At 41.2% G+C, this 22,329-nt stretch overlaps 1 protein-coding gene across 4 annotated transcripts in view; it reads right to left on the reverse strand.

The window, feature by feature from the left end:
- Window positions 1–20,602, reverse strand: part of APC (APC regulator of WNT signaling pathway) — a 90,631-nt gene extending 70,029 nt beyond the window's left edge. For 2 of the 4 annotated variants that reach the window (XM_080573280.1, XM_080573278.1), the window contains exon 1: window positions 20,347–20,602. The gene's annotated coding sequence lies outside the window, so the exon portion shown is untranslated. Of the gene's footprint in view, window positions 1–1,224; window positions 1,358–20,346 lie in introns of those variants that run through there. The other 2 variants (XM_080573281.1, XM_080573279.1) reach the window with 1 other exon arrangement.
- Between the last annotated feature and the right edge of the window lie 1,727 nt (window positions 20,603–22,329).

The following is a 22,329-nucleotide window of genomic DNA, read 5'->3' on the forward strand; positions in this document are numbered from 1 at the left end:
ACTTGTTATGCAAAACAACACAAAGACCATCTCTTCTGATGGTTCTTCTGAAGAAGTAAAGGAACAAACATCACCATAATAATTATCACAACTATTACTTTGCTTTTATCACCTTCCTTCTTTTCAGAAAAGAAAGTGGTCAAAGCACCTCTGCACCTATGGCATCTTCTAATATTTTAGCTATTGGAATGAACATTCAAAATATATAGGAGAAAAATCTAGAATCACCAACAGTAGCCAACTGCTAAGTCCTCACCTGATGTCCTAAAGTTTAACATAATCCATACCTCGCTGACAGATGGCAAACCTGTGATTCTAAAATTAGATCCAGGTCCAGGTACACAATGTTTTGAGGGGGTGTTTTAGTTAAAAAAAAAAAAAGATTTAGCTTCATCAAACCTTTTTTGCACATCATTTAACAGGACTAAGAAAGTGGCAAAAATATTTTACCCGTTACTTGGAGCCTCCTCAAAAATACATAAGAGTCTGGTTCCAGGGAATGACTTCCAGTGCACACGCCTACGTGTTATTTTCAAGGAACTGTTATACTGACAACTATTTGGGAATCCTTAAACTCCACTGAAGGTAAAAGAAAAAAAAAGGGTGCATAATAGAGGCATAAGCACTAAGGACCAATTTGAACAGAATGAGTGTCACATGGAGAAAGGTATGTAGAAAATGAGATGAATCCATGTCGTATTATGTATATATGAGGAGCAACCTACTGCAAACGCTGCCCTACAAACCGAGCAGCCGCCCGTTCCCTGCTACACCTTTGCGAAGCATCCTTCAGGCAGGACCGCCCACAGCGAGCCGGCCTTCGCCAGTCCCTCGGAGGGAATTCCGCCCGACGACGGGCGCTCCCCGCAGCCGGGCACGCCGCACGCAGCCGCAGGGTGGGTTTAAGCCCCCGCTCGGCCGGCGGCCGGGCCCGGACAACGTGCCGGCAGAGGCGCCCCGCGGCCGCAGCCGCCGTGGCTGCGCGGAGGGCGCGTGGTGCGGCGGTGACCCAGTTCCCGGCGGCGCTCTACGCGGGGTGCCCGCACACCGCCTCCCTCCCTCCTCCTCTCCCTCCCTGCCCGCTGCGGCAGCGCAACCAACAAAGCGGTGCCGTGCCGGCTGCTCGCTGCCGCCCGCCACAAAGCCGCTTTCTTCTCGCCGCCCGCCGCCGCCCTGTCACGGCCCGGCCCGGCCCCGGCCCCGGCCCGCCCGCCGCGCACTCACCCCATGGCCGCGGTCCCTCCATGCCGCCGCCGCCAGGCCCGGCCCGGCCCGGCCGCTCCGCCCGCGCACCCCGCCCGCCGCTGACACGGCCGCGGCGCCGCCGGCACAGCCCGGCCCCGGCGCTGGCCCCGCCCCGCCGGTCACGTGCGGCCCGGCGCGGCCGCGCAGCCAATGGGCGCGGAGGCCCCGCCCCCCGCCGGGAGCCGCGCAGGGTGGGGCGTCCCCGCGCCACGCCGCGCCCCCGCGCCGGGAGCGGCCCCGTCCCCGCATGCGCTGCGGCACAGCCCGGGCGAGGCGGGGCGGCGGGCAGCTGCGCTGGGCACTGCCGACGGCATTCCCCCTCACCTTGTCAGTATCCGACTGAGCAAAGCGTCGCTCTCCGTCTTTTTATAAGCCCCCTTCAAGTACTGGAAGGCCGCAATGAGGTCACCCCGGAGCCTTCTCTCCTCCAGGCTGAACAGCCCCAGCTCTCTCAGCCTTTCTTCACAGGAGAGGCGCTCCAGCCCCTTGGTCATCCTTGTGGCCCTCCTCTGGACCCGCTCCAACAGCCCCACATCCTCCTTGTGCTGGGGGCCCCAGACCTGGACGCAGCACTCCTGGTGGGGCCTCGCAAAGTCAGAGCAGAGGGGCACAATCACCTCCCTCCACCTGCTGGCCACTCCTCTGTTGGTGCAGCCCAGGATGCAGTTGGCCTTCTGGGCTGCATCCCTAGAAGACCACACTCCACCCTCAGGAAAGATGCTCTTTACCAAGTAACTTTTCATCAAATGTCTTCAGGATTAAGGAGACTGTGTGACATTATGTGCAACCTTCAACAGGGTATCACAAAAAACCTCTAGGACCTCAACAGTATGCCTAGTTATAAGTGTTCCCACACTTGAGTTTGTGATAAAGCATTTTAAACAAAGTTAACTGGAACAGTACACAAAGATGTTTCGGGCCACATTTTTGGGGTAATTAATAGAAGCTTTGTAACAACAGCAACATCAACGTCAACAATTGACATCCTTCTGGTCTTTATCTTTGATCAGTTTCTTCTTGAACCTAGACATACGGAGACTGAGCTAACAATCCCTCAGGCTGTAACAAATTATCGTATTACTCTTAACAGGTTTAAAAAGTTATACTCTAGGCAGGCATTAGATCTAAAAGTCAACTTACTTTGATATATGCCACCATTCTTACTCAGAAAAGCAAAACAAAATGCTCCCAGTTATTGTGCACCTCTCTCCATCCTAAAATCATTTAGCTTAGATTAAGTGTATACTCAAATGTACACAGGGCCAAACGTGCACTCACCAGTTGACAAGCTGTTGCAACATGAGTTGCAGCTTATAAAACCAGGTTTATCAACTAATGGTTTTAAATCATGTTCATAACTTATGGGTGCAATGCAGTTAGAACTAATTTAAGCATGTAGAGACAATACCAGAGAACTGATGCCAGAGAAAATGCCCAAGAAACTAAAATCCTCAATACTTTCAAAGCTAAAATGCACACTGCTAAACTAAAAACTGACCTTGAGAAGTAGGCTTAATTTTCACTAGCTCTTCATAGAACCCAAATTAGGAATATCTAAGGCTACAGGATGTATTCCATTATTTTCTGTACCTCTGAAAAACTAGCTACAGTCCTCAGTCTGTGAAAAGATTCTTGTTAGTTCTGGTACTGGTTAGTCCTCTGAGAGCCTGGTACTCACAAGTTGCCCAAGTCTGATTAAATTCAGTACCGATGAGAGATTTATGTTCACTGTTCAACAGCCTGAAGTTCTGCTATTACTGATGGAAGAAGCAGAGCATAAGCAGCAGCACAAATTCTCTATAATATATTCTGCCAACGTGACAGCTGAGTGGGAGACAGAAAGCCTTCCCTTCTTCATAGTAATGTCCACTTTGCCATGATTTTTATAAAAATGGCATCTCGTATTGTGTCACGTGCACTTGCTTCTGAAGCAAAATCCAACATTAAGTGGAATTTGGTTTAGTATACAGCATGTTATTAGCAGTAAGTTTATTTCTCATACTGTATACTTCAGTGGTGTTGAAACAATGGTATGAAACTGAACAGGTAAATGGTATTATGGTACATATTTGCTCTCTTTCAAAACTGTTTTCTATGTGCAGGACTGGCATCTAATAGACCTGATAGCAATAAAATAGCATTTGATTTAAAAAAAAGTCAGGCTCTCAGAAAAAAACAAAAAACAAAAAACAACACTGAAAGGAATTGTACAGGGAAAAGTCTTGTATAGACTTGGAAAGTACCTAACCCAAAATAAAATATTGAGCAGAAAGAACAAGATGTCTTTTTCATCCTTTAAAAGACACCATTGCCAAAACCCAAGACAGATCTAGCAATACCTACTATGTATTACATGAACTTTGAAGCTGATTAAAAGAACAAAATCTCTGCATGTAAGCTATCAAATCCCAGGGACACAATTTGTCATCAAAAACCAGTTTCATCAGCTCAAAATGCAATTATTTGTATTACTTTGTACCAAATCCCTGCATTGTACCTAGCACAGCATTCTCAAACAGACAAGTAGGAATTGTGCTTCAGAAAACAAATAAACAATCTTTGCATAAAATATTCTATGCAATCTGTGCACTATTTCCCAACTTAACACATTTACGTAAATCCAGTCAGAGACCAAATAAAGTTTAGCCGTATTTTTTAATTTCTGAACTTGTCAACCAGATCTACTAAGCGGTGCTAAATAGAAGCTCTGAGCACATTAAGATTCACATGTTTTTAAAAACAAAAGACATTCTCACAAACATTTATTTGCTTCTTGAAAAAATCAAGAATATGACAAAAGAAAATGCTAGAGATTTTCTGGTTTTAGACAATTTGACAGTAAATGGAACAGTTCCTCACCCTCTGCAGCAGTACCGTTTTCCCCACTCCCTGAAAGCCTTCCCAGAAGCTATTCACTATTTCATATATTTGAAGTGATTGATATTTCATTATTAGTCATTGCGCATGCACAGTACTAACTATTCCAGAGACTCTGGGCATGGTGAGTGGGTTGGATAATGAGTTAAATTCTCCCTCTCCCTGTTGCCAGGCACTGTGGTTGGTATTATTCACAAATGTGATATGTAGTGTCACCAACTTAAGAGATCTTATCTTCAGAACTTCACTACAAGTTTTACACATTGATTTACACAGAGATGCATCTTTTATAAAGATGGCATAAACAGATTTTATTAACATAAAACAGTGAAAACATTTCACAACTGTTTAACAATGTAAATTTCATCTTAATACAGGACTTGATGAAATATTTAGCAGCTGCTATAACCAAAGACTGCCTCCTTTCTTTTAACTTTATTTTAAAAATCACTGAAGCAGAACGTGCTCTCTGCTTGTCATTGCCTTGGAAATTGTGAAGTAAAGTTGCTTTCACCTCTCACTACCACACACAGACTGAGCATTGTTCCCTCCGAGCCTTGTCCTTACCATGTGACTAGGACCAGCCACAGTTCACATATTCACACCATTCTAATAACTCACAACCCGCTCTCAGAGTTTTCTTTTTTTTAACCTATGTAGTAATATATTCCTATTTGGTCCACCAAGACTCTTATAGAAACACTGTGCATTATTTCCCTATACAAATGATATCTAGCTATCATCAGAAAAAAAAAAGTTTCCCGAGGAACAAGAAACTAACATACCACCTTTCTCTTGCAGATACAGAAAAGAACAGTAAAAAAACCTCTGTTCCTTATGCATCGTCCAGAAGACCTGCACTCAACTCCTTCTCCTACAGAAGCAAGCACAAAACTTCTGACCTTAGGATAGAGAATCAGAAAGCAAGTTGTTCCTGTAAAATTTTCTATTACGCTAATGTACTAAAATTCCACTTCTAATTTGCAGAAGGCCGTGCTATAAGTTCCTGAGCTTGAGAAGATTTTTCCACAAAAAACATCTTGGGGCCATTTAACAGGGCCATTTAACTACCAGAAAGTCATGTAACATAAGCGGAATGAGATAAGCAGAAAAATGTATTCTGTTTAATTATTTCATAAATAAATCAGATTTACAGAAAGCTATCACCTGCTCTTTACATCCTTTGCTATGTAATGCTCTATTGTTTGCCAGTTCCTCATTTTTGTCTGGAAATACTGTACTCTGAGGCATTTCCCACTCATGCTTTCTTCTATCTCGCTAAAGCTTTCCAACTGCATGCAGGTTTCTTGTTGCAGCTTAAAGAAACGAAGTTTCAAGTAGATCTATACACAGACCAATCTGCAATATTAGTCACATATATTCTAAAAACAGTACAACAACAATTCCAGTACAACAATGGAAGTGGGTTTTGCCCAGCAAACCATTCATGCAGCCGGCTTCACCATTCATTTACCCGTTCTTCTATCTCATGTTCATGAGGAACCACATCTGACACTGACTACGTGCTACATTAGCTACCATTTCCTCATCCTCTAATTAAGAATGTCACAGTAGTCCTGTATTGCATTTCCTCTGCTGCTGCTCTCAGGCATGTTAAGTAGCTTACTGTATCTGTGCTGTAATTATCACTTCTTATTCCAGTCATGCCTTGAGTTTTTCTTCTTCTCCTAACCAGACACATTACTTTTCCAGCCTTCCCTTCAGTTATGTTTTTTTCACCTCTTAATGCTATAGCAATGCGCAACACTTGTTAGGCCTCATTTCTAATGGACTTTGGAGTACAAGCCTTTATCAGAAATATTTCTGTTCAAATATCAACAAACTGTTTGTCACTTATTCTGGGCCTCACCTCTAAGGCAGCAAGTCAGATCACTGCTGTGCAGTACCTCGGATGAAAGGCAACAGAGATGTTCAATACATACCTACATCTGCTCATGCCATCTCCAACTTACTGCAGATGTCTTCATCTTATCCAATACTAACATTCTGCCCTAATTTTCACAAAGATTTTTTTTTTAAATGAAAAACAATCCTTTACAAAGAGCTCTGCTGCAACAACATAAAAGAAGATAAAGCTAAAGATGCAGAAAAAACAGAAATTGATGGTGCTCAGTCCACTACGAAGGTAGACTTTCACAAAAATTTGGAAAGCTTTTTTTTCCCCCAGATTCAAGCTATAAAACTCATTTGTAACATGTTCAGAAAGCGAGCTCTGATTAACCGGATAAATTACAGTTGACTTTCAAGTTTACTTTATTCTACCTCCCTGATTCATGCAGGCACCCACCCACTCATTGTAGACCTCCACCAAGCTGAAGGTTTATTCATCATTTTTTGGAAACCTGTAACTGCATCTTTAATTCAGTTTCAGTAATCTGTTAACTGTACCTGAGGCTGAACGTCTTCCACAGAAGAGCCCACGTCTAGTCTACCCCTGGGCTTCTCTGGGAAAGGTGTTTCATAGTAAAAAGCTCTTCATAGAGGACTTTGTTCATTTCTCGTCTCTTCCCCATCTGGGCTCTACAGCAGAAAAAGATCAAGTATCTACAGGAAGATCAAGAATTTTATATTTTCCAATCTTTCTCAGGGAGTGCCAGGCTTTGGATCTGTCCAGTCTTCACTAGAATAATCTTTTGTAAGGGAAGCATTTCATCTTAGCATATTTTGTCCTTAGCTGCAGCGCAGCTCATAGCTGATTTATGTTTTTGCCCTGTGCTGCACACCTACCAGCTGCTCAGAGACTGATTCCAAGCAAGACCCAGTAGAAGAAACACAGCATATACCTAGAACATCACAGTGGCCTGAATTACGTGACAAAGCAATGTTTTTCTTATTTTTGATACGTCGCATCAGCCGTAAGTTAGTCTTCAAATGTGTACATAACAAATGGATGAATGCACGTGCAAATGGATGATCAGATTAAGTTCCTTGGTATATTGAGGTTGAGAAGAGGTCACTGCTAAAAGACATAATGCTATGTGATTATTTGAGCTCTATAGGGAACCTATGAGCATCCCAGAACTCCACACCACTCTGACAAATGGAAGCTCTATCACTGTTAGAACATATACCTTTTTCTTTGCAATCTTCTTTTCAGTCTTCCCTTCGTTTGGTTTGAACCAGATGTTCTTAATGCAAGAGTTGATTCCTTGTAAGCATTCTGACATTTTAGTAGTAATAAATCAGTTAAAAATCTATTTAGCTGAAAGCCATCAACATGTGCTTTGCCCAGGATATTGAAAAAGAGAAAAGGTCAATTTCTGTGGAACCCTGTAAGCAAAGACCTTTACAACACGGTATGTTAACTATCACCATTCTCCATGTCTGCCAAGAGAAAAGAGTTCCAGCTATCACCTCTTACTAAGACCAATTATAGGAAATTCTTTAATACCCACTGCATTAAGAAAATGCTGTGACAAAGTCTAGGAACACCACAACGATCTTGCTCAGTCATAGCTGTGAGTTCTCTCAATTAGAGTCTTTAAACCCTTAAATTAGGGCCTGAACCTCAGAGGCTCTTAGAAGATGACAACCATGTTAAAATCAATATAAAATCTGTCCTTTACATAATAACTTGTTCACAAGGAATCCAAGGATACATATTTTCCTTTAAAAGATCAAGAAATGCACATTTCCGTACATAAAGTACCAAAGAGCTCAAAGAAGGAACACAAAATGGCTCACTTTGCTAAGATCTATGCTGTATCGTTAAATGGGTGCAAGTTAATTATAGCAAAAAGTAGACTGTTTTTTATTACTATATATTGAAAATATTTCTAAGTTCTTTACAAGTGTAAAGAGATCCAGCAGCTGGAAATTAGACAAACTGGAAGTGAATTTCCTAATCTCTCTCTGGTTAATCAAATCATGAAGCTCAGCAGGAGCTGAGCCCACAAGGTGAGACAGTATATTTAAGAAATACCATTTTTAAATGTTCTGCAGCTTCTATATAGGGGGGTCACACCAGACAGCACAGGGATCCATTTGGGCTTAAACACATGGAAGTTCACAATTTATTTGATCCTTCAAGAATGTAATTCCTTGCAAGGTTTATACCCTCAATGTGTTGCAACAATGACAATCAATTCTCACCCTATAAAGATTTAGCTTCTTACTTGTTAAAGTCAGGAAAGAAAGCCCTTTTTTTCCTCAGGACCAATGCAGACCGTGCTTCATCATTAGCTGACTTCTGTTAATGTGGAGACTCTGCAGGAGGCGGCACTCCTGCAGAAGGGACTGGTGCCTCCAGGTAACACTAAGCACCACAAGACTCCCAGCCAGCACACAGTTCTCCTGCTCACGGACATACTAATCATCAAGTGCAATGATTCACATCATGTTTTTGGGTTAGCTTTTGTTTTGGAAGTGTTCTTGCTCCCTTCAGCTTATTTACTCCATAAAAATGCTTCCTTGTATAATGTGGGTTCCACTCCCTTTGGGAACTGGCTGTAAAAGAAACCTTCAAGCATACTGGTGGCATACTAATTTTTTTTTTTATTCTCTTGGCACATAGTTCAGTGATTTTTTTAAAGTTAAAATCCACAGACATTTCAACATATGGGGCTTTATGGTGTTGGTGTGTATGGAAGGGGATACTAGGAGTTCTGTTTTTCTTTTAGAATTCTTCAAAACATTCCTTCTGTAACAGTAGTGAGGCTGAAAAACAGACTTCTCACTTCTTTTTTTTTTTTGGGGGGGGGAGAGGGAGTTGTTTTAGTAAAATGAGGAGTCTGTAATATTTTAGACATTTTCTCCTGATAAAAAAAAGGTCAGCTTGCTGAACAGTCAGTAAGGAACAAAAATTCAAGTTGGGATGGGCAACTTGGTCTGCCCAAGGTCTGCCAATTCAGACACTGACTAATCTGCCCAGTATCCACTGTGGTTATTTTCTTCAATTAATCTACCTGTTAACTTGACAAAAATGCAGAACAAGTATTTGTTACATCAGAAGGCAAGCTGCTTCCAGCAGCAAGATTTATACACGTAGCAATAGTGCTCAGTGACCTGCACCGTTAGGACTTGGGCAAAGCTAGCTTTTCTTTGGCCCATTCTTCATCTTGGAAACGAATGTGCAACTTCAAAGTAACAGAAACAGCATTTGAGACAGTCACTACTAAACATTTACCACTAACAAAGTTGTTTCAGAAAAGTACTGGGAGAAAGCAACTGAAGAAGAAAAGGGCTGACAACCATGTCCAGGACAAAGCATCAGTGGAATAATACAGAAGAAAATGCCCTTTTAAGCCTGTCAAACCAGGAAACCTAGAGTGCTTTTAAATTCCTTGATCTAGATTGAATGCACGTTTGAATGCCAGTGCTCCCCTTCTCCAGCTTGGATCCAAGGCTACCAGCTACTCAACTGAAAAACCTAAGATGCATGTGTTAAATATTAGAACCCCATGATACCATTGGGCATTTAAGGTGTATAATATTGCAACTCTCTCAAAAACCTCAGGCTAAAGGAAAACCATCCTACTGACTACAGCTACATTTTCTATTTCCTATTCCAAGTCCTCAGGGACACGGGAAGAGAAAATTTTAAACCATCACAACCATCTTTAGAAAAGCTTTCTGTATTGGTAAGTGTACACATTCCTTTTTATTTTTCCTCCAGCCCTCCCCTACCATATATCTCTAATACTTCAATCTTCACTGAAGAAATGAAGTATTTTCAAAGATCCCTGAGGCAAGTCAGCTAGAACACCAAACCAAACTAGCTGAGATTCAGAGAAAAACCCATTCGATACTCATGACTTGCTCCTCAGGATAGATTTGCTTTTTGTTGATCCGATACTCTTTAATAGCTGTTCTAAATATTTGATCTAAGACTGAATCCCTTACTAGAAATAATTCATATTGCTTTAATGTTACAAGTTGAATCATTTAAACTTAAATTCACCTGGTACTGAGTAATCCTACATGAACTCTGGCAAACAGAAGACACTGTTTCTACACAAACATTCCAAATAAAGTAGTTCTGCAGGAAAACTTAGTGCCTCCCAATCAAGTTAAATTGAGATCCCAAGTATTTTAAGCATTTCCCACAAAGTAGGGAGTTCCCACAATGTGGGGTTCATTTCACAAGTTAATTACCACAGGTGGTAAAGCAAAGAAATCTTCACAGTAGGTATTATTTGTTCTGACAAGGATGAAACCATAGGAGAGATCCCATGTCATTGGCAAAATCCCTTCTGTCACATGAACACAAAACCAAAGTCCTTCTCCAGTAACTGAACTGGAAGAAGTGGAAATGTCCTTATCTAAGACTATGTATGAAATGCTCCTCAGTTTTACTTCCTACTTTTTCTGCTTTCCTGAGTTTGCCTTATCTCGTGATCAAACACATCATATAACAAAAGTTCAATGCAGTGTTCGTTCTGTGGTACTCATGCATCACATGAGCAAACAGGTATGTGATTAGAGTCATCTGGATGAGGGACCTGGCGGGAACTGTTGCTGTGCCCAGGCACGCACCCTCTACATGGAAGGTTACACCTAGGCTTCCATCACGCAACAGAGCACGATCAGATCCATCAAGTTCAAGCACTTTGATGAAAGGCTGTGTAGTATGGCTTCACTAAAAGGCAACTGCGCTACCAGTGCATCAGCCTTGTAAGTCTACACCTGGCAGATACTCTCCTGATGTTTTTATTTACCATTTCTTGCCTTTCATCTCTCAAAGAGTAAATGTTAGCAAATGCTAGTAGCGAGCTTCATGAAAACCTTATTTCCCAGATTACATGCACGGTAACACTCCACACCAAAGGCTGGGAGCAGCATTGCTGCTTCAGAAAGGAGTCCTGTCTTTATGGATGTGATGTCTGCCCATCACACAGCAACTCTGATGTTTAAAGGGCTTCTAGAGATTCCTGCAAGATAATTACATAATAACTTGAGAAACGGAGTGCAGAGGCAAGAATGATAGCACCATCCATCCATGTTTGAACTTATTACACCATTAGTAAAGAATGTGAGTTGAATGAACTAAGACAATTCTCCCTCAAAAAGTAGAGTTGTAGGCAAACTGACTAGGTGGACAATTCCTTGCCTTTGCAAAGGTCTCCAACACTTGCAAGTCCTAAGTCAGAAAGTTTTCAAGGAAGAGAATCCTCACTGAGCAGAACACAAACTTGCATGTTCCTATGCTATCTATGCTCGGAGCAGTTGACTTTAAAGGTAAGAATTAATATATTGGCAGAAAGCAAATGCAAAGCTTAGCTTTGGTGACCAGCATGTTGAAGGCAGATGCTCTTATATTATTACCTAAAGAAGTTAGATACAGCATTCTAAAATATCCGAATAATCTTAAAAATCATTATAGTTAATTACAACCAGGCTTTGCTGTTACAGCTGGTTTCAGGTCTTCTTTGCTGCATGCATACTACGCTGTCACACGGACTCTTCACTACCTTTTTATCATTGAAGGCACAATTTCACTTGTGAAGAAAAGATCTGGACATCTTGCTTACAAGTAAAATTGAGAGAGAGACTTGGAACAGTACAAAGACAGTCATGTACAGAAAACTACTTTTTCATGCAAATAAAGCAATACACAAATCCACTAGTTTTAGAGGAAGACAAGGTCTCTTTTTCAATTCAATTCATTCTTTTCAGCTTCTAGCACTTGAAACATTTTTTGGAAAAAGCTTTATGAATCAAGTCTAGTTCTCAAGGTCTTAACAAAGACATTTAGACATTTAATTAGCAAGCCATCACTTGGACTGGCATCTAAACCTTTTGTCAGGGACCTAATTCCATGCCAGTTCAAACATCCTATTAGTCTTGTATTAACTAACAAGAACTCTCATAATATTCTGGCTACTGGATTGCACTTACATACATTAACACAACAGTGGACTGAGTCTAACTGAAAGCAAGGACACAGATTTACAGTGTACATGTTAAACTTTGAAGGATACTTTAAGCAAGACAGAAATATATTAACTGCATCCATGTAAGAGCTAGTACTCAGGCATATTCTGTGTTTCCTGGTGGCCTGGATGCAATTATAATAAGAATGACATTCAAGTGAGAAAAAAAGATGTAATGAATTAGAATTGTTTCACTGATTTCAAGCTGAATCCAGATTTTGAAAGTTTCTGGAGCTCATTCTGAACATTTAGAGACTTAAACATATGAATTCAGTACATTTACCTATTTTGGCACTTCTACCCTCAGTCATGTGCAGTATATGGAACTTAAAGTCATGAACATACATAACAATAAACAAACTATATTCAGAACCAAAGCAGAAAAATATCACAATAGCCAATAACATAAGCTTGTATTTCTAAGTTAAATCTGTGGTTTCCTCACAAATAACAATAGCAAAATCCAAAATGTAGAAAAATGTTAGAGTAAAGGGCAGAAACCATGTTTTTTTTCTTGCACTTGTGAAAATAGTAATTTCATGTAAGTTTGAGTTACAACTCTACTACATTGGGCTAGAATTGGAGTCTTAAAAAATGAAGAGCTTGTAGTTGAATGATTTGGATACTAGGAAACAAAATCCCAACAATAATTCTGCTGAAAGTGGGGGAATGATGAAGACTGCTAACAAGTGTTTTTTTTTTTCTTTTTTTTTTTTTAAATTCTATATGAGAACTGAAAGTATTCAGAGTTGTGCTTGACTCCAGTGTTGATTTCAAACTGTGTAAACAAACTTTGTTATATTGTGTAATGAAAAAAAATCCATTTAGCTTCATGTTAAAAAGCAACAACTCGGGAGGAACGCAGCCAAGTAGTAGATCCTGCTAGCCTTGGACTGTCGTGAATCTCAGCACTGCCTACTGACACTGTCTTTTCAGCAGTGGCAGGTGCCAGTTACACTGTCAAGGTTACAGGCACAGAGAATTTTTACTCCAGAACTGCTGACAAGGAAGCTACTAATGCCAATTTTAAATAAATAACTTCCAACATCATCAGCATTCTTTTTCCTGCTGTTATTGGTGGTCTGGATTCTCATATACAGCACCTGCTGACAGCCAACCATTTAACTAAACTCATTCCTCATCCAAGCCTCTAATGACTAATACAGACTAATCAAGAAGACTTCACACGAGCCCTTCGTTTGTGAATTCTGTGGGAAACAGAAAGAGCAGAGATCTTGAATACAGATCTTTCTGAGCAGAAAATAAGAAGCTGCAAACAAACTCAGTGAGACAAGGCAGGCATTTAACTCCAGAAATCCTGTTATTCAAGGCATGCACAGTGTTTCCGTTGTGGAGTGTCTAATTCAAATACCTAAACCTGTCCCATCCATCCCCCTTCCGCCCTGAAGTAAAAAACAAAGCTGAATTCTGAAAATAAAAAAGAACGTCAAAAAGCTCTGGTTCAAAACAACTACAATAGGAGAAGATCACACCTACTTCGCCCGTTATGATTTATATGCTTCGCACATCATAAATGGGAATTTTCTGCTTGAACTTCTGAACACGAGGTAGAGAGAATTCCTTCCTAGGCAAACATTAAACTGGAAAAGGACTACAGCAGAACTGATAAGACTATGAACTTCTTTCAGAATGGATGTTGATTTCTCTTTCTTATGAAAATGAAGTACCTTCCTATGCAGTTGAAGTTTTCACTGAATAGCAAAAAAAGATAAAATCACCAGCACTTTCAAAAAAAATAGATTGCAACAAGATACTACGAAGTCCACACCAGATGCTAGATCATCTACAGGAAAGACTTTTTTTTAAAACTAAGTAGGCAAGGATGTTGTGAAGGTCATCCACTTCCTTAGGCCTCTGCAATGCAATAAGTAGACTTCTGACAATGCTTCAAAGCTTTGTGAACCAGAATTCAGCATTTAATTGCACAAAAACTTCACAAATGAAAGCCTGCTAAACTGTTGGTCTTCAGAACAAGATTCTGTAATTCTACAATTTAACTAAGCTGCATTTATTTAATCTTTACTGAATGGTAAACACCAATATAAGTACCAGAAGACTTCACAACTAGAAAAAGTGTTTTCAACTATATTTTCCAAATGCATCTGATATTAGCATGGTCTTTTGAAAACAACTAACTGAAAAAAATATATTTAATCTGATTAGCACAAACCAAGACAAATAGACACGAAGATGTCAGCAACTTGAGGCAAAGTCGAAGTTCTCTGCAAGACTCACATCTGAACTTAAATTTATGACAACACTACCATCACCAAGAACAGCTGAGCTCAGTATTTTCATTCATATACTATAGACACATAAAACAACTTAGCAAGTATATGAACTTGTTTGATCAAACTATTTTGCTCCACCTTCAAAAGCTAAGTCATGTTCCACAGTCTACTGAGCCTTACACTATCCCAAAGTACATGCACAAAGTAATGGAGGCAACTGTTGGCAGAAGAAGGTCGAAGTAACTCTTCTGGAGGTTAAACGAAGCTGTTCTTCTTTCTAACAACCTCTTCACAGATGGCTCAAGCCAATGAGGAACAAATTGCATTATTAAATGAAAGAAATTGGGCATTTTTGACTCCAGAATTTTTTAAATACAGAAACACTTTTAATGTTTAAATTATTGATAAGTGAATTTTTCAACGTTCCCATTATCATTCAAATAAAACAGAAGCTGTCATTACATCTCACTATTAGAAACCTTGATCATTAAAGTATCTGTTACGATACCAAGTAACACGACTGGTTCTTACACAACTAAATTCCAATGCCACTAAGCAGGTACCAACATGGTAAATTTATTTCCCAAGACATGCCTCACACGCCCTCTGACATACCCAGAGAAAGGTACATGAATGTTAGCTGTACACTAGGTATTCCAATGAAAAAAGGCTATCCTATTCCCTAACACAAAACCCAAGCACTGAAAATAGCCATTTTGTTATGTAGTCCTCTTACAAGGAGCAGTAGTATTTGCTGTTAAACTGTGCCATTTGGTCTGCAGAGAAGCCGTAACTAAACCAAACAAAAGCCCTGAAACACAGGTACAGCTGTACACCCACCTCAGTTTTTCAGTGTGACTTGCTCTGCCAACACACTCCTCCAATTCTCTCAGCTACAACATATAACTACTTTTACCAGCCACAGCTCGTTATATTTTACTCCACACACATGCACAACTGGCATAAGTAACATTACTCACATCAAACTGCACAAGCTTGGCAAATCTGTTCTGAGGACAGAGATCAGCTGCAAGACACTAAGCAAGAACTGTACACCCACAGTGCTGTAACAGCTACCTACAACGAACAGGACAACTGTCATTACAATTGCTGAATTACAGAGAAGAGAACTCAATCAGCTATTCTAATAGAGAAGGCCACAAGTTTATTACAAAGACTGCTTACAGAAAACTGTTAGTTGTAAAAACCCCAAATGAGAAACACTTCACAACAACAAAAGTCTCTGCTCACTACGTGCTGTATGTATTTCCTTGTTTTCATTAATACTCCTCTACTTCTAGGAAATAATTACAATGCAAAACCATGCTGCGTATGTCTACTTGGATTGGGCAGCCTCCTAGTAATAATTCTGAAGCAGTAACATTTTTTTGTCCTGTCATGCTGAAGATTACCCATTTACTGCAGGAATAATATCTGTTCCTATACTCTGAAGATTACTCTATTTATCCAAGGATAGTAAAAGCACCAACATGGATTCAGATCTCTTCTGCTGTATTTACCCAAGTATAAAGACTGTGACCAGAGGTTCACTATACTTTTGTCAAACAAAATGTAAATCAAAGACAAACCTGATGGGTAACTTTCGCTAAAGCTATATGGACACATTTAATATTAGAGCACATCTCATTTTCACCACCATGTTTGAACCTCATTTCTTGTTTACTTATCCAGACGGATATCCACATCATATTTTTATTTATACTGTAATTTCCTTTTCCACATTCCCTGGTATCAATTAGGAAAAATACTCCTCTATAACATGAAATCACATGTCTTGAGGCAAGCAAAACATGGAGAAGGAATCCATTTCAGTCTATGCAGTGACAGCTGTAAGTCCCATCCTGACATGCTTTCTGTCTAATAAAATTATTTAAATGCCTGAGAAGTCATTCCAGTACTGAAACAGGAAGTTTGCAATTCAAATGCAAATTCCAGCAGAACCTGTAACAAAACAAGCCAGAGAGGCTGAATGGCAATGTTTCTCATTGATCAATGAATTTCAGCTTATAATATATCAAGAAAGTTTAAAATCTTACTCCAAAAAATAGCTGCAAAGCATGACCAAGTCATAAAAACAAAGTATGACTCATTCAGCTTAGAGTGAGAGAACAGTAAGTGAGAGAAGGCACACGTAGATAAAGTAACTGAATTTCTGTGTTACATATGTGAACCTGGAATTTTTAGATGTACTCACATACCTTAAATAATAACGTTGTATGTATATATATATATATGTATATATATGTGTGTGTGTGAAGAACATTGCATACCTCTGAACTGATTTTTAGCTGAAGCCCCTTTAAGAGGAAGAACAGCAGCAATACAGGATCTCCATGGCAAGGGTTTTAGAGAAGAGAAAACGCTCATGTGATCCTGAGAACCTTTTTCCATTAATAAAGGGAGAGCCAACTCTCACAAATTATGCTTTCATGATTTCTTTGCACTCGTCAGATAACAATGAGAAGTCCTAGTTTCCTTCCAGTTCTCCCCACATGCCAGTTACCACAAAAAGGCCAATCCATTAACAGCCAAATTCAGTTTCGTGATACTCAGCACCTTGCAGAATCTATTTAAAACAATCAACACTGACAGCATTAACCGTGACAATTTATATAAGAAAAAGCTTTCTATTGATATCCAATTTCCAGAAAAAGTGTGCAACTTTCACACAAACAATCTCATAGAACTAAGCCTCAAATGATGCTTTGCATCAGAGTTCTAATAGCAGTTAAGAGTAAAAAGTTCCCACCTTCAAAAAAAACAACAGTATAAAGAAAGATGTTATCGCACTATTTCACACAAGCCTAAGTTCTTTTTATTCTGAATTACAAAGTCTACCCAAGTAAGGTGTTTTCTCTGAGATTAACATTACATTTATTTGTGATTTAAAATGCGTACCTGAGGAGTAACACTACACTTAATACGCCTCAAAATGTTATCCATGCTCAAATTTTAATTATTTAGTTTACCATTTCCATAAAGAAGTCAAACAACTTGTGCTAGTAAAATTGTAAAAACTAATTCAAAAAAAAAATCTTGTTTATTGAATTTTACTTCTTGCCATCTGAAACTCCACAAGGTAAAGTTAAAATAGATCCCCTCCAGTCTCAAAGGGTTCACATCTGCACCAGTGATAACTAATATTAAAACAATAAAAAGACACAAAGGAACTTGCCCATGGAACCCTATTAATCTCTGACAGCAAATTCAGATTACCCCTCCCATAAGCTTCATTGAAAAATAGAATCCCCTGAATATAGACCTCTGGTATTTTCAGTGAGTTCTCCAGCTATATCTAATAGTAAAAAATGCAAACTTTCACTGAGTAATCATCACCTAACATGCAACATTTCAAAAGAGCACAATATAAGTTACTTATGAAATCAATATCACAAGTCCTTTTAATGCTTTCTTAGCAAACTCATAACTGTAGTTGTAAATCAAGCTAATTAGGATCAAAACCCCAGAAGTATTAAATATCAGATCATTAGAAGGTGGGTATGTGAATCAGGGGTCAAAGCTAAGAGTATATATAAAGCCTTTACTTTGCTAAGACTGGAAGTAAGTGGATGATGAAAATAATACCAATCTGAACAGCAAATGACTAAAAGATCCATTAAAAAATCATTTAAAACTACGAGAGTACATTTCCCAGCAGAGTCCTTGAACATTCATCCAGTCACACTGCATTTTTAAACTCAAACCTGAGACTTCACTGAAAGTTAAGCTCATAAAAGATACTTTTTCCTTTTAACATTCGTAATATTGGCAGTCTCATAAAAACATGAAAGGTTAGTAATGTACGTTTTGCTCACCAAGCCGTTTAGCTACCTCACTTCAGTCAACTTATCCACTGCTTATTCAGTCACTGTCATACAAGTTACTAAAATAATATTGTAAAAACACGGTAATTTGATACAGAGAAAGGATACTCTGTTTTCTACTGTCCAAGTTAACAATGCAGTGGAGAATGTTTCAGAACTTGCAACCATACAAAATTTCAAAAAGCAAATATAACGCCTATGTGAATGATTCTATTTATTGTTACTGAGCTGCTTGAAACGAGAAAAGTTAACTGCTACAGCACAGTCCAAACTAGTTTGCTTTTACTTAAAGTAAGAATTTTCAGAGTCCACGCAAAATAAAGTTTGTTAAATCAAAAATCTTCTCTCGATCACTGTAGGATTAAGTTTTTTTATTATTCTGTTCAGTTTTCAATGTGGTAATAGGATGTAACTCCCTTACCAACAACAGCATCTAGATATAAGAAAGTTCTACAAATCTAGAAGTCTCCATTGAGAGTAAATATATATACACAAATGCATACATATTTTTGAAAGCATTCACAATGTACTGTAAATGCAAAATGAAATGTTTGTTGAGGCCAATAATTATTGATTTCACTTTAATACTGATCTAAATGAAGAACCTGAAACTTTGTGCACCCAGTAGCACAGCACATTGTCGACGGCATTACAGTTTGATACTGTAAGTAAACTGGAATTGTGATGTTGGTTACCTGACAAACATTTTGCCTAACAGATGCCTGGGTATCCAAACTTCATGTACTTGATCATGCATTTCATTGCATTTCCTAATACATACTCATACGCTCAATAGTGTTTGGTATTGTAATATTTAGAAGTAAAAAAAAACATCAAGTATATCACCACTTGGATTACCACAGTTTTGGGTTGTTTCTTTCATTATACCATTTAGTATAGAAGCCTTTTAGCAAATTATCCATTTATATTTGTTTTGGAACTTAATGCATCCAAGGAGAGCAACTACTTGCTACTGCAAGGTCTTTTTTCAGGGCAGAGCTACCCTATAAATAGTCTTCAGCATAACCAGAGGAAAAGAAACATACTGAGGAAGTTGAAACTGAAGCACAACAATGATCTCATGGCATTCACTTTAAGAAGACTAATGTTTCTTCTGTGCTAAAGATTAGACGAAACCATTTAGCATACATTTTTTCAAACACAGTTTAAAAATAAAAGACTACAGCACCTGAATAGGAAAAAAGCTATTTTGTCTTTCAATTAGTGACCTAATCTTACTTGACTCTTGCAATAGTCTTCTTAAGAAAACTTTAGTTGTATCAATTCAGTTTTAACCTCCTGAAGCAAAGCTTTCAAACCTCTGCTTCTCCACCAGTGCATAGAAATACATTCTCTTGTTCATTTAGTAACTGGTAGAAGTACATACATGAAATCAGCTTCCAGAAATTTTTAGTTTTTGGAAAGTTAAGTTTTTACAACAACTTTACCAAAATGTTCATCTTCCCAGTTTTACAGGACACTACTATCACACCGCTCACGATTATTACAGGGGGTGAGGCAACAGCACACAAGTCAGTTACACTGTTCAGTACACATGCATCTTCACCTCTCCATTGCTTCGTGGTGACACAAGGAGACTGACATTTACACAAATCTGAACTATTTCACTTCATATTCAATTGCTTCTGCAGCTACGAAGGGCAGTCAAAGCTGGCATGACTTCAGAAAAGTCAGGTTTAGTCAGACACACCTGTACAGACCCACCCCTTGCTGCACAAAGTCCTTAACTTCTTGTGAAGACAGGAGGCACAACAGGAGAAACAGCCCGGACAAATGTGGAGTTTTGAAGCCAAAGATCAATGTAACAGGCAAAGGATGGTTTCTGCAGTCAAGGACTTGATCTTTTCAAGGAAGAGCACAGGTGAGCTCTTCCCAGGAACCAGTATGGGGGCCTTGCCAGCACTGCCTTCACGCTCCAGCAGCACGTTAGTTATCAAACACCTGAACGCTCCGGTGCATTTCGGAAGCCCAGAACCACACGCCTCAAGCTACCACGGCTAGAAAGCGACCGACTAGCTCCTGATTACCCGAGACCAGGCTCGCACCGGGTGAGCGCCAGCACCGTGGCAGGGGCAGCACAGCCGGGCGGCAGGGGCGGGCTCCCCAGGGCTCGCCCTCCCGTGCCGGGCTGATACGGGGCTCCCCCCCGTGAGGGAGCCCCGCCGGGGGCCGCCCACCCGCACACCCCACCCCACCGCCCCGCGGCTCACTCACCTGTGCCCGCCTCGCTCTCCCCGCCCGGCTGCAGCTCCGCCGACGACTGCCCCGCCGCTGCCGCACACGGCGCGGACCCACACGGGGCTGGAGGGCGGCGCAAGGCGACGACGGCCGCGCATACGGGGCGCGGGGCTGGGCGGCCACTGCCCTCCTCGGCGGCGGGGGCTCCCGGCCGCCCGCCTCACTCGGCTCCCCGCCCGGACCTCCCAGCCGCCATCTTGTCTGGGGGGAGAAGGCAGCGCGCAGCCGCCGACGAGGAGGCGGTGGCGGCCGCGCGCATGCGCCGAGGTGGTGGTGGTGGGCGTGTCCCCGCCGTGCGGCCAGCACATGCCGGGGGTTGCAGATGTTAGGGGTTTCTCGGTGTGGCGCGGGTATGCTCTCATAGAATCATTAATGTTGGAAAAGACCTTCAATGTCATCTGGTCCAACCATCCCCCTACCACCAATGTCACCCGCTAAACCATGTCCCTAAGCACCACGTCCAGCCTGTCCTTGAACATCCCCAGGGACGGTGACTCCACCACCTCCCTGGGCAACCCGTTCCAATGCCTGACTGCTCTTTCTGAGGAGAAATGTCTCCTACTTGTTTTAATTGTTGCAGAGCAGTGCTTACAGCAAGCCAAGGACTTTTCAGCTTCTCGCTCTGTCCTGCCCATGGGCAGGCTGGGGGTGCAGCAGGAGCTGGGAGGGGAAAGAAGCAGGACAGCTGACCCCAACGGGCCAAAGGGCTGTACCATCTGGCGTCATGCTGGACAAGTAATGTGGGGTGGCAGGCAGGGGACTGCAGGGGTACCGGCTGCTTGGGGATAGGCTGGGCATCAGTCAGCAGGTGGTGAGCAGTCGCATTGGGCTAAGCCCCAGCACGTTGCAGTGATTTGTGTCTCTCTGGAATTGCCAGGGTGATGACACACCTTTTTCAATCATTCTGCCATTTTTTTAGGATTTTGCAGCTGTTCAGGGGCGAATTTCCAAAGCACTGGAGGTGTCCACTACTCTAGATGCCCGCCCATATCCTCCGACACTGCCTGCCACTCATAACTATCTTGCCTCAGAACAGATCTCTGAATGGCATTCCTAAGTAGTTGGTTAACCTTGGACAATACCTGAAGCGCACTCAGGAGACATAACAATAAGAACATGCTGGTCTGAACATCCCAAGGATATTCAAAGACCTGAAGAGCTATTGTAACTAGCCTGAAGGAGAAGAGGCGGGTGAAGGAGAGAGGGAGAGTGGATAAGTGGGAAAAAACATCTCCCCCTGTCCCCTGCATAGATTAGCTCCCTGAAGAAAAAAGGTCCTTGAAATATCCTCTCCTGAGATAGCCTATGCCAAGGATGCACAGAGCATCTGGGCCAGTCACATTAGGGTGCTTTTGCCACTCATTCCCAGTTAGGCTCACTCTGGTATAGGCCTTGGTTAGTTCTTGATGCCCTTAAGGTATCTTCCTGTTCATCTTCCTGTTCCTCTGATGGGCCAGCCACTTTAGAGTAGCCTATCTCATCTTCTTCTCCCTCCCCAGTCTGAGTAGGAGTTCCTCTGCTTTCTAAACGACCTGACTTTCTCATCCCTTTTTAAAAAGGGGAGTGATGTTTCCCTTTTTCCACTCACCAGGGACATTGCCTGACTGCCAGGACTTTTCAGCTATGATGGAGAGAGGCTTGGCCACTACATCAGCCAGTTCCCTCAGGACCCTGGGTCATCAGATCCTATAGACCTGTCCCTGTTGTTTAGATTCATCAGGTGGTCTCAAACCTGCTCTTCACTTAGAGTGGGTGGGACTTTGCTCCCCCAGCCTCCATCTATGGGTTGAGGGAAATGAAAGACTTGGGGAGCCCGTCTACCAGTGCAGAGGGAGGCAAAGAAGTTGTTGAGTACCTCAGCCTTCTCCACGTTTGTTGTTCCCAATTACTCAGTTATAGACACTCACTCCTAGTATAAGAAATTAGCCACCTATCATTGCTTACACACTACTATTTTCA

This window comes from Anser brachyrhynchus, assembly GCF_964034855.1.
Source record: "Anser brachyrhynchus genome assembly, chromosome: Z".
Taxonomy (NCBI): Eukaryota; Metazoa; Chordata; class Aves; order Anseriformes; family Anatidae; genus Anser; species Anser brachyrhynchus.